This window comes from Seriola aureovittata, chromosome 22, assembly GCF_021018895.1.
Source record: "Seriola aureovittata isolate HTS-2021-v1 ecotype China chromosome 22, ASM2101889v1, whole genome shotgun sequence".
NCBI lineage: Eukaryota > Metazoa > Chordata > Actinopteri > Carangiformes > Carangidae > Seriola > Seriola aureovittata.
Genome location: NC_079385.1, coordinates 9,828,488 through 9,834,487, shown reverse-complemented (window position 1 = coordinate 9,834,487; position 6,000 = coordinate 9,828,488). Strand labels below are relative to the sequence as shown.

Genomic DNA, 6,000 nt, shown 5'->3' with positions numbered 1-6,000 from the left:
ACACAAATGACGACTAAAATCCAGACTCACAAGGCAGAGGTAGAAGAGCAACAACAGGCTTTTTTGGGTCAGTGTTAGAATAAATACAGTTATCATGAGAGAAGCAGCCAAAGTCTCAAGAATGACATATGGCATCATGCAGGAAGGAAGCCAACACAGAGGAACTTCTGGAAAACAGAGACAACATGGACTCTGTGGCCAAGGTGCAAATGGTCATTGGGAAGTGTAGTGTACGTGCTGTGACTGATGTTTGATGGGGAACAGATATGTGGACAGGTGACTGGTCTGGTAATGGACAGATCCAAGCAGGAGAAACAATGTAAGGGAAGGATGAATCTGAAGAACTGACAATACAAGATAAACATATATTTAAATGTAATGTCATTAATGTAATAAATTAAAATTTTCATTGTTAATACATTCAAAAATATTAAAACATTTTAAAACCAGCAGTCTTAGAAATCTCCAACAAGCCTGTCTTCACACCAAGTATTCATAAGATGCAGTGTAAATGTGTTACCTCCTCTACAAACAGGGTGATATAGACCTCGAGTAGGAAATATTACAGTTTTAACTGAGGACTAAATGAGGTTTTCATTAAAGATAAATTCTGGCAAACTGTTTGAGAATATTCAGCTTGAATGACAGATCCAGTCAGTTGAGTTTGGTGTATAATAGTTTTGCAGCAGTTGTAGATTTCACTAATGCGGCTGTGTAAGGAATCTGATCTTTGTTCTCTGCTGCTCTAACACAACTCGCAGGCACTTGTTGCAGATGAGTGTAGAGCCACAGCACGCCTCCTAGCCAATTAACAGTAAAATCAACCCAAACAGATTTCCAATTGATAAATCTTTAATGATACCAGGGATTTTACACAAATGCACACTTGACAGTGCTAATTTAAAGCAAATAAGAAGCTTGATTAAAAATTCCCCAGGCATAGTGGGGGAAGATAAATGTTTGAATAATTTATCAGATTTAATTGACACGACTGCGATGTTGTAAACAGAAATGTTTTGATGTTCATAATGCATTTTGACACGATGAGATTTTGGGACGGTTCCAAGGAAGAGAGCGGTGGAATTTGAGAGAGTGGGGAGAGATTCACATGCGGGCGGGCGGGCGGGGGGGGGGACTCCAGGAAGTGAAAGAGGCAGAGGAGGAAGCGGGAGATGAAGGGGTAGAGCAGCAAATCAACCAGTACTCCTCTCTATTTACATATTATTCCAGATCAAGCTGCTTGTACAAGCACTACTGGGTGTTTTATTATAACAAATAAAAAAATAAATAAGGCAGGAAAAGTGTGGGACTATGATAGGCAGTGAAAGTGATCAGCAAACACAATGATACACAAGCCTGGGAGCCAGCCTGAGGCGACGGCACTTTGGTTTGACCCCAAGAATGTGACACTAAACAAGGATGTAAATACTGTGAGAAATGTGATAGGAAAGAGGGAGAGATAGAGGGAAAGAAGGAGCAGGGTAGGAGGAGGAGGAGGAGGAGGAGGAGGAAGGGGAGGGGATGTGTGGATGGGGATTCTTAGGCTGAGCACATACGGTGTTTGTCGCAGCACTGCACATAGATATACAAGCGCACATCAAGATAGACAGCAAGTGAGAGGGGAGGTTTGACGGCGTCAGAGAGATGACAGGAAAACAGGGAAACCTTCCGCAGATTCATGTTCCGCTGGGGACCCAGCAGGGGTTACATGGCCGGCAGGTGCAGGGCCACCCTTGTCCGATAAGAAACTGATCTGCATGTGGCTGTCTGCTTTCCCACTGCCCGGCCTCTGGTAAACATCCCGGTTATCTGCAAACAAACAGAGTTTACTAGTGACTATGAATGAATACATCAAATTTTGATGGAATTGCCATGTTGGGCTCCCTAGCGCTCCGAATGCATCTCCACCATGATACAATGTACACCTGAATACATGAATAGCCAACAAGGAGGCCCTTGCTGTTTGTAGGGGTAATGTTGACTGAATTTTTAAAGATGTTATTTTGATTTGACACGACTGCTGGCTCAGTAGAGTTCTGAGGGGGGGAGATGCAAGACAGCCAGACGCAGACACAGAAAATCATCCAAGGTGGTCCGTGTCTGGGGAAGGGGCAGGATAAACAGCGGTGGGAGAAGCAAGAGAGGACGAAGACAAAAGACAATCAGCTGGTAAGGGATGGAATCACCATATTGACTGTCATGGGGACAGACAGACAGAGAGAGGAAAGGGGGGAGATACGGAAGCCAGGAGATAAACAGATCCAGAGATGACAGGCTCACAGTGACAGTCCTACACATGAAGACATAAAAGCAGTAACACATAAAGACAGCCAGATGCAAAGATATATTGTAGAATTAGATGTCAGCATTACAGACAGCAAACTAAAGTCACCTCGACTGCCTGCAGGTAATGTAAGTAATTGGCACCATTTGTTTTTTCTTACACCTTCAATTTATTCCCAACAACGACAATAATAAGAGTCAAAGTGAAAACCACGACGCGCCTCCATGCGACACTGCGCACACAATGCAAAAAGGGGGCTAGGAGCAAAGCTGACATTACAACACATGCGTTTATGTTGCCTGACAATGTATCGCTTCCACATCAAAGGAAGCCTCACCTTTTGCAAAAGGAAGCGAGGGCGAAATAAGCGGAGGCCCTCGCTTTATTAACTCCCAATCAATAAACATGCAGTCTGTGGCAAGGTAATCAAGAAACACTGGCAAATGGCCTGACAATGTATCAAAGCCGCCGCTCCGAGGCAACGGCACAAACTCTAACAAGCATTTTATTACCGGTAGCTGTTACTGACATTAGTCAAAAACCAAAGAGAGATAAAATAGAATAAGGAATGGAGCGTGGCTGACTGAGAGGGGCCCACGGCTGAGAGTGTGCACCTCGCGCGTTTGATAGCCGCACGCCTCCTCTTTGATATGATAACAAATATAAATTGTTTAAAAACATCAAATGGGCAGTGAGCTGGAAGCAGACGGAAGTCTAGCGTAGGGGGCGATGATGTTGCTTGCCCACAAGCACGGGCCGATGCAGCTGCAGGCTTTTGGTTGAGTCACAGGAAGTTTTAGTGGGAGGATGCTGAGTTAAATATTTGGCAGACACAAACCTCTACAAAATAAAAAAGGCTCTGTGTGTCTTAAAAGTACATTTACATGAATGTAAATATACTTCATTCGGGTGAAAGGCCTGCATTCAAAATCTTATTCAAGAATTACCATCAAAATATACTTAAAGTACGAAAAGTTTAGGCGCTTTACACACAGTTTGGTATTTTAGTCCAGTGGTTCCCAGCCTGAGGGTCATGTCACCTCTGATGGGTCACAAGATGAATGTGACGGGGGTTGATTAAAGGAAAGAAGAAAAATCAAAGTTCTTGTAAATTTTCTCCCACATCTAAACTTTTCTTTTGTAAAACAACTGATAGTTTTACATATTTGGGCCTCAGTTATTTAAATGAGAAGCTCCACTAACAACTCAAACAATATATCTGAAATGTGAAGGGGGCTCCAAATTGACACAGCTTTGTTTTTTATACAAGGGGTCACAAACCAATGTGATCCTGCAATCTTCAGTAAAAATACATCTATTTGCTTTCTTGATGTCAGTTAAATGAAAAGATCAATACTACTCTGTACCGAATATTGCTGTAAATACAAGGCCGCTGCCAGTAGCTTAGCTCAGTGCAAAGACTAGGAACAGGGGGAAACACCTACTATTGCTCTGTTGAAAGGTGACACCTACCAGCACCTGTAAAGCTCACAGATTCATGTGCTACATACTAAAGAGCAAAAACGACACATTATGATTTTGCAGGAGCTTATGTGTTTGAGCTAGGCTAAGCTAACTAGCTGCTAACTAGTGGTAGCTTCGTATTTATCGCACTCTTAAAGAGAGTGGTGTCAACCTTTATCATCGAACAAGAAAACAAATAAAGCAAAACTCCAAATGATTCTTTTAACAATGCAAACATATGTCATGGAGTAAAAAGTTAAAATATTTCGCTCTGAAACATAGTAAAAGTATAAAGTAAATAAAAAATAGATATACAATTTCAATTAAAGGTTGAGAGCACTACTAGAGTTTACCTCACCGCATTTTTTTCCCCAGCCATGTTCGTACTGTGTTGAGCCTTGTTCTCTACCTGCACACCCCAAGGATCACATACAGGTGAGCAACCAAGATTGAAACCTGCCCACCCGTCAGCTAATTTGTTTGTTTCGTTCCGGGGCACAGCTGATATTAAAAGGAGATCGCGAGCAGCGCCGCAGTGGGGGGAAAGAGGGACGGAGGGAACTGGGGAAAGAGGGAGGGGAGGGGGAGGGATGAGTTTACAAGCCCCAGGTATGGTGAATGGGTGAGTGAGAAGATGCAGAAAAGAAGGCAGTGAGGGAGAGAGAAAAAAAAAATCTCATCCAAATAAATTTTCACCCCGTGGGTGCTAAAATGCAAATCACAGATCAAAGAGGTTTGGAATGGAAACTAGCGAGATTGGGAAAGAATATCATCAAGCTGGGGTTATATATGTATGTTCAGGATGTGAGGGAGACATGCTGGACCCAGGTAATGGAGCTGACCTGTACTTGAACACTGCCCCCCACTGCCACTATCATTTTCCCACCTGCCTTCTCCCGGGGATTGTAGCGTGTACAGTACACTGGAAAGTGATATAGTGTCTCCTCACAATACCTTACTTCCCTTTCTGTTCCCTTCAGCCTCTGTTTAAGAAGCCTTTTCATCAGCCAGCAGTTTACACAAACCTCCTCTCAGAGCAGTGGCGAATTCCCCTCTCACATGTTGACACTGAGCTGATGTTTGGCAGTGGCGTGTTTGCATGTTGCCCTGTAAAGCAAGACACTTTGTTTTTTCCAGCTCAGCACACAGCAAACGTTAGAAAACAGATTCATGTCAGGAAGGAAAGTCAAGCAGTCACACAACAACACAACAACCAGCGCTGGAATGTGTGTGCGTGTGTGTGTGCGTGTGTGTGTGTGTGTGTGTGTGTGTGTTTGTGTGTGTGTGTGTGTGTGTGTGGCCTATAAAGAACTTTGCCAGCTTTAAATGCTTGAAATACCCGAGTGGTGTTTGATTTAGTTTCACAAGACACGGCAAGCAAATGGAATTGCCCCAAAATGCACCTTGCCAGAACAAAATTAAAAGTGTTAACGCAGCGTAGCTCACATCGGCTTCTCCACACACAGATGAGAGAGAGCATGCAGTGGGCGGAGAGGTGCGGGCGCAGGGAGAAAAAAAAAGGGCCGAGCTATAGATAGAAACAGAGAGGAAGGATGTGACTGGGAGAAAGTGAGGGTAGACTCAGTATGAGGAGTCACCACATTAATGCCTAATTAATGTCTGTCTCCCCATTAATGTCTAATTAATAATCCATGTCTGTCTCACCCACCTGAAGCTGTCATAACTTTTCTTGTATCCTGACATTAAATGTGACAGTGTTGGCTTGTGGCAGATACTTTTGTTGTCTGCCTCTGACTTAAACTGGCCAATTAAAGCATTTCATATTCATATGTACAGTATACACAATTTTAAGGTTGTGGTACTTAACTTTAGTACTAAATCAGTGGATTCCAATCTTTTGGGCTTGTGTCTACTGTAGGCCTCATGTCTAGACAGATTTCCGCCCTGGACATCTCAGATGTTTTAATTTCAATAGCTGTTCCACACCTAAATAGGTAAAATAATCCAATTTTACACAAGAAAGCCAAGAGCTTTGCCCTTTTCTTATTTCCTATAAACTCACAACCCCTCAGCTTCATTTGTGACCCCGTAGGCTCGAAACCAATGAACTAATCTACTTAACTGTTTATAAAGTAGTTCAAATTAGCTACAACAGTAAAATGAGGTGTGTGGGTTAATACATTTGTGTTATTGTCCCACTAAAGGATGTGATGAGACCTGATCTTCCTCTCCCATCAGAGCTGAGGAAAAAAGAAAAAAGATCACTAAGTTACTTCTTTGCCCTGATTAAC

At 42.9% G+C, this 6,000-nt stretch overlaps 1 long non-coding RNA gene across 2 annotated transcripts; it reads right to left on the bottom strand.

Annotated features, from left to right (window-relative positions):
• Nucleotides 1-351: 351 nt before the first annotated feature.
• Nucleotides 352-4,238, bottom strand: LOC130163629 (uncharacterized). 2 transcript variants are annotated; one of them, XR_008826494.1, is made up of 2 exons: nucleotides 4,107-4,238; nucleotides 352-1,809 (listed from the first exon to the last, which is right to left on the bottom strand). It is a non-coding gene; the product is annotated as an uncharacterized LOC130163629 (long non-coding RNA). The 2 variants fall into 2 exon arrangements; XR_008826495.1 differs by having other exon boundaries at nucleotides 4,102-4,225.
• Between the last annotated feature and the right edge of the window lie 1,762 nt (nucleotides 4,239-6,000).